The 11,113-nt window shown below is 33.9% G+C and overlaps 1 long non-coding RNA gene across 2 annotated transcripts; it reads right to left on the bottom strand.

The window, feature by feature from the left end:
- Positions 1–1,164: 1,164 nt before the first annotated feature.
- Positions 1,165–9,881, bottom strand: LOC122041170. 2 transcript variants are annotated; one of them, XR_006128894.1, is made up of 5 exons: positions 9,561–9,881; positions 9,364–9,450; positions 8,738–8,811; positions 2,255–2,315; positions 1,165–1,418 (listed from the first exon to the last, which is right to left on the bottom strand). It is a non-coding gene; the product is annotated as an uncharacterized LOC122041170 (long non-coding RNA). The 2 variants fall into 2 exon arrangements; XR_006128893.1 differs by having other exon boundaries at positions 1,165–1,410; positions 9,561–9,879.
- Between the last annotated feature and the right edge of the window lie 1,232 nt (positions 9,882–11,113).

Here is an 11,113-nt window from a genome sequence, read left to right as displayed (position 1 = left end):
TGGATTATCCATCGATAGGTCCACGAGACCTTGGTCTTAGAGTAGGAGCTATCGAACGCTTCGAACCAAGTAAAGCCGCTTACATTCTTGTGCTTTCTCGTTTCTATTTTTTTTTGCTACGCGTACCTTAATTTTAAAAGAAAAAAAGAAAAAGTTTTTTAAAACCACATGATTCACCCTCCTCTCATGTGCGTAATGATCCAACAAGTAGTATCAGAGCCCTGTTAGCTGTAATTGGTGCAACCACCAATCAAGGTAAAGAATTGTTCTAGTTTTTTTTTTTTTCATATTTCAATTTTTTGTGTTATATTTGAACTTGTAAAATTTACCACTTCAAATAATTTTTCTCGTTCAGTCTTTACTCAAAGTTGGTGCAACACACTTGAATCGTTGATATTTTCTTCACTACAAGATTACTAATAAACAATGGTTAAAAATCGTTGTGAAAGACCAAAAACACCGTTGTTAATTGACGCATTGAGAAAGATAGGGGAACTAAAGACAATGGTTAAAAACCATTGTCTTTTTACTATAAACACAACGGTAAAAAATCGTTGTCATTTTAGGAAATAATTGTTATCTTTTTACCTGAAACACAACGATTCAACTTGAAACACAACAGTTCAACTTGAAACACAATGATGAAAAACTATTATATTTTAGGTGAAGAAATAACAATTTTTAACCGTTGTCTTAGAGCACCCCTATCTTTCTCAATGCGTTAATTAACAACAATTTTTTTGGTCTTTCACAGTGGTTTTTATCCATTTTATTTCAAGTTCAAAGACAATGGATTGTACCTGTTGTTTTTGAATGCCCTATCTTTTTCAATGCATCAATTTCTCATGAATTTTTTTTGGGTTGTAGAAAATAATTTTTAATCGTTATCATTTGTATTGAAATATTATCATTTTAACCATTTAACCGTTGTCATTTCTCAAAATATTAGAGAACAATAAATCATTTTTACAAACATATATATACAATAAACCATTATCTACAAATATACCATTATCTCTCTCTCTCTCTCTCTCTCTCTATATATATATATATATATATATATATATATACACACACACACAAACTTGTAGCAATACATATATACATAATTATATATAATCCTACAAGTTTACAAATCCTCTTTATCTTCTGGATATATATATATATATATATATATATATATATATATATATATATATATATATACACACACACAAACTTGTAGCAATACATATATACATAATTATATACAATCCTACAAGTTTACAAATCCTCTTTATCTTCTGGATTTTCAAGTGCAAGCGGATATTTTTTTGAAAGAAAACTGATGGTAACATGTGAATACCCATGCCAATCTCGAGTGATCTTTCTCTATGTCGAGACCCTTCTTTGTTTTGACCATGCCTCAACCTGAGAAACTTAAGAAGCAACAACTAATCATAATCTTTATCATATACAATCATGAATTTTGTATCTATAATGCACTAATACACAAAATATATTATCCTCTAAATTATAAATATATAAAAAAGTTGAAAATTATTCACATGTACAGATCTCACCGTGTTATTCAACTTAACTACCAGAACAATATAGACATTTTAGTAATATAAAAGTACATGACCTACACAAAGAAGGGAAAATGAAACATTGTCATGATCTAAGGTGAACAATCTAAGGAGAATAATAGAAAGCTACAATTGTAAAATTTTTCTAATCTATAACATGAACAATCTAACAAATACCAATACCATCCAATCCCAAATTACTCTAACATAATGTATAATTCCACCAAAAGAACTAACTTTCTATCCAAAAGAAAGCTAAATTACTTAACATAATACCTGAATCTTCATAGCATTAGTTCTCAAATGCATGAACTCTTTTCAGATTTTCCAATATTAGTAGTTCTTCTAAATAGATGTAGCTGCATACGAGTTATAATAAACTTGAAGAAACAATTAAAAAACCCAAAGAGAGGGGATACAAGTATGTTACCGAACTGCAGTAGTATAACTTTCTTTTGAAGAATCTTTTTCATGCTAAATCTAACAAATTATAGAAAGCATATATACAAGTGCAGTTGTAGCAATAAGAACTACAAACTTATGTTCACATGATCACTCCTTACAAACATATATACAATAGTTGTAGCAAAACTGTAAAGATAATTAATGTACAAATCATTTTAAAAGCATGTTTCAATAAGAAATTTGAAACTGTCTAAAATTTAAAAATTTCCCACTTAACTTACTTTTTTTTTTTTTTTGATGATCAACTCTGATAAAGAAATCCTCCAACTCTTTGCAATGACTCTACAAAGGAACCAAGAAAACATACAGACACATTCAATGAATTTAACTCGTATAGTGCTGAAAAAATACTCATACTTTGAAGTAGCAAAGACCAAAGCCACACACTTGGTATAGGAAAGGTACAGGACTACACAACTCAAGAGGAAATATAACCATAAGTAAGAGATTATAATTGCAGAATGATCTCAATAACTAATTTAATACAATATATATAAATTCTATGACAGAAATGGAGGACAAAGGTTGAACTAGTCTCCAAGCCTTTGGCGAGCAAGTTGTGGATAAAAAAGGGAATTTATTTGTAATAAAAACTGAATTTATTTGTAAAAAAAGGTAAATTTATTTGTAATAGAAAATGAAGTTACTAATCATTAAGTAACAACAGTCCAGGTTGACACATGAATTCATCTAGCTGATAAATTACAAAGAAGCTAAGTTGGTATGCTTTCTCAATGTACAGGCTACATGAGTATGCTAACTAATTTTATGCACTTCTTGCAAACCTTGCAAAGAACAAGACTTAAAAAATTACCTGTTGTCAGATAAATGTAGAAGGGTCAAAAATAAAAGAAACCAAATGACCCATGTGTTCCATTAATAGAAACTAGTTTATGCAACTTGAAGTGAGGACTTGGAGACATGCTACTTTCAAGAAATAATGGAAGTATCAATAAACAGGAAGTGTTTCATGATATTTGATTCTACATATCTTTGCTATTTTCTCTTTTGCAGATATGACTCTAGGACAAAAAAAAAGAGATTTGAGGTAAAGCCAAATGAGGTGGCTTTACCATAACATAAAGGATGCATGTATGCGCTGTGCAATAAAGAAAAGCTGGACAAAGGATTTATTTCTCTTCCACAATAAAGAGCAGGCGAGCCAAAAGTTAAGCAAACAAGCAAAAAAATATACTAAAACTTTTTTGAGATGTCATTACTTTAGATGTCACAGTTGACAGCTGATAGCTGACAACTGAACTCACGAATGGGGTTTTCAACCTCTTTACCAATGTTCTCTTTTGTGCCATTCCTTTGTAATTGGGATAATGCTTGGTAGGGTGTCTCATTTAAATAGTAAGAATGATCTGTCTTGTCACATTTTAGATAATTTTTTGCTGTTTAATTATTTCAAGCTAGTTGGCATTAGTTAACCATAAAACCTTTAACATGAGAATGTTTCCAAAAAGAGTATTCTTACAAACCTAAATTGGAAGAACCCATGACAATGGGGTGAAGTAGATAATGAACTTCAAATCAACAAAGAACTTTATAATATGAGCACCTTATGTAAGATTCAATAAATTTAATAATAAGTGTTATTGGAGCAATGACCTTATTGGATTTTTAGGAAATTTTAGAAATTTTTTGAGATTTAAACGGAGTCCTTATGACACGTTTAAGGCGATGAATGGATTAGGCTAAGAGAAAGCCTATTTGGAATACTCATTTAGTTAATTAGGAGTTGATTAATTAAATTAACATAAACTTAGGTTATAAATACTTAAACCTAAGATTCTCTTCTCATTGTCGTTGACACTTCCTTCTCTCCTCATCTCCTTCGTGATCCTGCTTCCCCAGATTCACTATGACCAGTGCATTCCTCCCCTCCAGATCTGCCAGCATCATCTCCAAGCCGCCCTTCTCTGCACGAGCTATCTTCGGTCAAGAGCAAGGTGGTGACGCCCCCCTCTCATGCTGCACAATCTTACGCAATCCAGCATTGTCACCGTCGTCGACCAACAGAAGCCTATCACCGGCTCAACGCATCCTTCACCCTACCATGGAACTGACCCGGATGCCACCTTCTTCCTATGCTATCTCTACCCTAATGCCCACTGCTCGACACCATAATCTAGTAGCCATCTCCCGTGCTCTAATCGTCGACCTACCATTATCGTATCTGTGCACCACAACTTTGACCTCGGACCCCCTCCGACTAACCCTCTATCTTTAGGGTTAGTGCTGGACCTTTCCCTCTGCTCTGAGGTGAAGTGCTCGAACCAAATCCCTGTATCGGCCAAGCAAAACTATTCCGACTAGATTTGAGGATTATTAAGGGTAAGTTAGCTAAATGTTGTGAATTAAGAATTAGAGTTGAATTCTTAGATATGGTTGTATTGATTGTGAATTGGGATGTTGGAAATGAAGGGGTAGCAGCTTCACTATAATTTCAGCCATGAATTCCCAGCAGTGGGTACCTCCGACATGGATCAACTGATGAATCCCTAGATCTGGGTGAGATTTGGAAGGTGAATTATGCATATGCTAATTTTGATGGTAGAATGCTAGGGATATCAAATCCAATGTTGTTGTGATTGTTATGGATGTGCTGATCAATGAGTAAATAATTGAGTCCTGATGATGATGTAGTTGATTTACTTCATGGATTACATGATTGGTTAATTTATGAATTATGTATAAACATAATCTAATTAGGTTGTAGTATGAGTAAGGTTAATTGGGGGATTAATCAAAGATCATGTTTGATTAGAGTTACTCTAATTAGATTAGGGATTTTATTTAGCCATTTACTTCATATGTAATTATCTAAATACATTATGTGATCTGCAGGATGTTGATTGAGACGAGCATCATGACATGGGATTATTTAGCATGATCGACAAATAAAAGCGGGTACTTTGTGCCTTGTTTCTTTAGATCCTTAATCTTAATGCATGATTGCTTATTCTCATATCTTGATTAGGTTGTAGTTACTTGTTTACCTTAAATCCATTCTATATTAATCTTGATTTTGACCTTATATTGCTTGAGATTATATATTTGGATTTGTTTTGATATCTATATAGTCTTTCTTGTTTCAATGCATGTATTGGTTGAGCATTACCGTAGTATAGTTATAGATTTATGCTCAGACATTTACACCATATAGTGATACTCTTAAGTTTGTAATTATATGTTAGTGATACTATGGTATAGTTGTATACTTATATGAGTGCATATATGTTAGCCGGACTATACCTGCTTATACACGATAGATATCTTACCCTAGAAGAGTGATAGGAGTATTTCACTAGGTTATTTTTCTTTAAACTGACATCTAGGACTACTTGACTTGGATTCTATTGTATTATTATGTATATGATGATACTATGAAATTAGTTGAGATATTATGACTAGGATGACTAATATTCTCTTGATGAGATTGGTTGACCAATATTTTGTGGAAATGATTTGTTTATGTTAGGCTCATGCCATACATTAGTAAGATCATACTGTAGTTTAGGATATAGTGTATCCTACTAGACTTTGATTTGTTATTTAGGCTCATGCCTATACGCTGGAGAGGTTAGACCGAGGTGCATCTATAGAGAAGTATATTAGGTGTGAGTATTTACTTTTTACTTATCATTATGTTGTTATGTTCTGACAACCGTTGTCTCTTATTCGTGGTTGAGAGAGTCGTGAGTGGCTGTTAGTATACCATGTCGACCATTATCTCCCATTCATAGTTGAGAGAGTCATCAACAATCATGATTCATGTGACTATCCATGTGACCATTTGTGGTAGTGTGTTCATCGTAGTCCACAGTTAGATAGCCACGTATATACCATGTCTGCCCATAGGACCATCCATGGTAGAATGTTCTCCTGAAGATAACGACCACTTATACATCCTATTTGTCTGTGGTAGAACGTTCTCTCTCAAACAGTGGCTGTTTACATCCCCTGACTATCCACAGGACCATCCGTGGTAGAGTGTTCTCTCGTAGTTAGTAGTTGAGTTGCTAGATAGCTACCTCATCCTATCCACCCACAGGACCATCTATGGTAGAGCGTTCTCCCGCAGACAGTGACTAATTATAAGCCCTGACTTCCCACGAGACTCATTCGTAATAGCATATTGTTGTACTAGTCAGGACTTGTTATATATTGCAAGGTTTGGATATATCGTATGCACTTCTGATTGATCGATTATACTTGGTTGAGTAAGTTAGTGGAGGATTGTGTAGTTGTTATGCTTTTATTAGCATATGACTATATTGGTGCACTTACATGAGTTAGTAAGTATTTTATATGAGACTGCATTCTTTTGATGTCCTTATATATATAGTATCATGCACTATCTTCTTATACAAGATGAGTATTTTGTACACACTACCCCTTGCTTTCTCTTTATTTCTAGGTTAGCAGGAAGAGGATGTGTTGTGTCGCTCAAAGATCCTGTTTGCTAGTTCCACGTCGCATTCGAGAATGATTTTCTTTCTTTCTTTCTTCTGCGTGACTTATATGTTGGTTTATGGATTTGGTGTTATAATAATTTGACTTGGACTTGGTGTTTAGCATTGTGGCTGCCTCTTTTGTTTATAATGTTTGTTGTATTTAAGCTGAGTCAGCTCGTAGTTCGTTGTTTTGGTTTGGGTAACCTACCCATTTGTCTTCCGCTGTATTTTTAGTACAATCGTGTAGGTTGTTTATTTACAATTGCATGATTATATTCTTTTTGTTCCAACCATGTGGGATATGTATATATATAACTACGTGGTTGTATATGTTATAACCGTGTGGTGTTTATTACTTATGCGGCCTTGTGGCATTGTATCCATGTTTTAATTGTCATTGTTACAGGAGAAATGCGGTCTGTTTGTCAGACAAGGACTCCTCTAGGGCATGCCACCTTAAAAGTGAAATTTTCATTCTTCTAATGTTAGAATTATCTAAAAATAGCATGCAAGGTTAGTTGTAGAGAGTTCAACTATTCGTAGGATCACCAGTGAAGCCTTTAGCAACCCTTATACTAAAAAAATTCTATGATGGAGAATGACCTACCATACTGTACAAGGAAAAGTTAGAATTTGAAAATTATTTATCAGATTGAAAAATAGAGAGAAAATATAAAGGTTTGGGTAATGTTAGATGCAAGTTGAAAATAAAAAATTTCTTGTTGATAATGATAATTGGGAAAAGCTTTCTTTTTGTTAATAATGTAATTAAGGAATATGATGTTAATAACCAATTATATTTAAAAATAAACATCTTTGCTGAATATTATTGATAAATGATATTATGTTAATTCAAAGAGTTTAGTTAGATTAAATTTGAAGCTCAAATTACAAATAAAATCAATTACTTAATTTTAGTGTTAAGAAAGTAATTGAAGCTTAAGATGGGATAATATTGAAACCCTAAGTAAGAATTTTAGGTATCCCAAATTTACTATTCTACAAGGAAGATTTTGTTCAAGGTATAATAAATTAAATAAAGATTTGGTAGTCAAAATAAAGAAGAGCTTCTAAGATTCAACGTGATCATCTCTCCTCCTTAAGCTAAAAGATAAATTTCATAAATTTTGGTATAATCTATGACACTTTGTCAACCAAAGTATAATGCTATTAATAAAAAAAATTGTTACACGTACAAAGGTTAATGTAGCCAAGGCAAAAAAATAATTAAATTGATTTTAGTAACTAAAAATAATCTGAGCTCTATGGGATATAATATTCATGTAACATACATCAAATTAGTTGGGACAAAACAACTAGATCATAATAAAACATGAATTATGTGGAATTAAAAAAAATATTATTATTGAGCAAATAGGTATAACACCAATTGATGACAAAATAGGAAAAGAAATAAAGATAACAAGACATGTTCAAAGGTCATTAGTAAATACTAGCTGCATTTAAAGGAGTTGAATTGAAGAGTTGAACCAATATGATGTAGGGAGAGACCAAAGAGAAATCTAATAAATATTTTTATAAAAAGGGAGTCAATTAACTTCAGTATTCCTAGTGATAAAATATTGCATATAGTTCAATGGAAAGATAAGATCCATATAGTTCAGCCCAAATAATTGAGACAAACACATCACGAATAATATGATAAGTGTTAATTATATTAAAATTAACAACCCCAACAATGGAGGTGATGGAAGATTACAGTGATGCTTATTTCACCAAAAAAGGCCTTTAATGATGAGCATGAATGGCATCATCACATTGACAGAAGACGAGTGTGTTCCTATGTTGTCTTTAAAGACTTGGCTCAAAAAAATATATGGAAAAATAACTTTCCAAAATCTTCATTATAGATAAACAAATACTTTCATAATCCAAGATATTGACAAAGCCATCCTCAGCAGCACTGCCAAAGATTGATGCTTTGTCAGGAAATCACTGGAATAAAAGTCAAAAGGATAGTAAGTTATAGAAGCAGTTAACAAAAGTATTCCAATGGTAATAAAAAGATTTTAAAATAATATAATAATGTAGCATGCATGAACACAGAACTTATCAATAGACCTAAGTAAAAATATGATCATAGATAAAGAAATGCTAAGGCTGCATATGATCAATGACTTACAAACTCAAGACACCATGTTTATAGGAGAAAGTAATAAAATATCGCCAAATAACTAGCAAAAGTTATAGAATGGGAACAAATAAACATCAAGAATATACCTAGTCAAAATAAGATTCTAATTATGAGGGCTCTAGTCCACACAATGAAGGCCAACAGTAGGAGCTTTCTTGGCCTGACATCAAAGAGGAGGTTATTAGAAAAAAAGTAAAATAGAATAAGATGAAACTAAAAAACTGCCCATTCAACATGTATACATAAATGTCATTAAGATTTGTTTGTATCAATCTATGAAAATTCTTAAAGGGACGAGTAAGGATCTCCAGAAAGCATAAAAGGTTCAGTAGGACACATAGCCAGTGCAAATTTTGCATTTTGTGAAATATGCGACCTTGTTATTAAGATGAACATCCATATGTATCCATGAAACAATTTGTATAGTATTTCTCTATGTGCTCAAAGTGAGCAATAACTTACCACCAAACAAAGTTATTAAACAACTAGAAAAGAAAGCTTGGCACATTGGAATATAGCAAGGGTAAAAAGCTCCAATTATGGATTTGAATGCAATATAAGCACATGAGACGTTGGATGCAATGAGTTTGAAAGGGGTTGATATGATCCTAAGAGCCCACTAAGATGGCCTCATCTATTGAGATTCTCAGAGTGTCAGTGGAATGAAGAATGAATTTGGGCAGAGGAGAAGAAGAAGAAGAAATTAGTAAACCTGAACGGTGTGGTTCTTGAGCAAGAGATGATTAAAGGCTGGTTGTTTTGAGATGTGCACACAGTCTATGATGTCTCCATCTGGGCTCTGCAGATACAAGAATGAGTTCTCAAAAAATTAGGGTTATGATTCTTGTACTCAAATGGCTGAAATTTGGGCAGCAACAGAAGAAAATATGATGAAATCAAAGGAGTGACCTTGATGCTCTTGATGACTTGCTTGTTGAGCTTCTTGAGATGCCGTTGCACCTCTGCCCTCCGTGCCATCACCGCCATCGTCGCTTTCGTTCATGACCAAAACATCATCGCCACCGCCAGCAACCATGTGGCCCGGTGACTCGAGCTAAAGTGAGTCGACATTCCTCCTATTCCACCTCGACCCCTGCTCTCACTTCTCTTCTATAACAAAAATTAAAATGTAATGCTGCTCCTTAAAAATTTAACTCTTTTTAGGGAACCCTTTTCCCCCTCACTCTCTCTAATTCCCCACACTCCACCCACCCTCCATTCTTTAGCATTAACGTGGGTTGCCAACACACTTCATCCACCGTCGTTTATGCCATTGCTATTTGTAATGCAAAAGCAAATTCTTCTGCCCGATTAATTATCTCTCGCGTAGTAGTGGTAATGTGCGGGAGATAGTGGATAAGAAACAAATATCTTACTTTACAACTAGCTCTTTGTCTTCTTCTTCTTTCTCTTCTCCTGCTCTCCCAAATATTAATTAAAAAATTTATTAAAAAATATAATAATAATAAATTAAAATCTCACGAGCGTTAATAAAGAAATTTATGTACTAAATTTTTTATGAATTTTAAAATTTTTTTGGGATTTAAAATGAATTAATATGACACATTTTAAGGAGATAGAATTACTAAGCTTGAGGGAAGTATATGATGCCCAATTAAGTTAGGAGTTGATTTAGCTTAACTACCTAAGATTAGGACTTAATTAACCTAGGTATATATATTCACCCGATTCCTCACCCACTCACTGCCCGAAATTGCCGCCTCCTTCTTCTCCTCATCATCTCTGCCAAATTGGTGGAGCTTCTCACCATGCTCGGGCTTCGATCAAGCAACATCTACATCAGCGATCTCACGGAGGACACTGCGATCGGGCGCAGAGACCTACGACTATCGCACCGACAGTGCTAACACCGCGCAAGGGCTTCCAGAGGTGACACGGAAAGGAAAGGGCAAGAGAAAGATAAGTATTCTCCTCTATGATGATCTGAGATCAGTAGGGTAGGGGATAGGTAGCTAGAGGGGTCGATATTCTTACCTATAATGGTCGATTGGTGGATTGTGTTGTGATTCGATTTTTCCCGTGATGTTCTTATCTTAGCTTAAGGTTTCTATGATGTCCTTGTTTCGGTATGGTTTCCACAAGGTTCTTGCTATGATTTGTGATCGAAATGAGTTTTGCTCGATTTCTCCTCAACAGTTTGGGAGTGAATGGGTTGTGATTCAAGTTCTTGTGAAGGTTTCGGATAGATCACAGATGTTTCAAGCCTTGATCGATGATGCTCTTGTTTGTTTGATTGCTTCAGAAGTTTTGAACAGATTTGGTTGGTGTAGGTTCAATCCGTTGATGTTCTGTTTCATTGAATAGCTATGGATTCTTGGTGATTTAACTCGAATATGTTCTGTTTCCTTGCTTAGCTGTGGTTTCGAGAATTTATTTGTTCTCCTCAGAATTCATTCAAGATTGCCACGATTTATGGATGGATTTGATAGGTTGGTAGTGTG

The sequence above is a fragment of the Zingiber officinale genome, chromosome 2A (assembly GCF_018446385.1).
Source record: "Zingiber officinale cultivar Zhangliang chromosome 2A, Zo_v1.1, whole genome shotgun sequence".
In the NCBI taxonomy this organism is placed as follows: Eukaryota; Viridiplantae; Streptophyta; class Magnoliopsida; order Zingiberales; family Zingiberaceae; genus Zingiber; species Zingiber officinale.
This window is presented reverse-complemented; position numbering and strand designations above follow the sequence as displayed.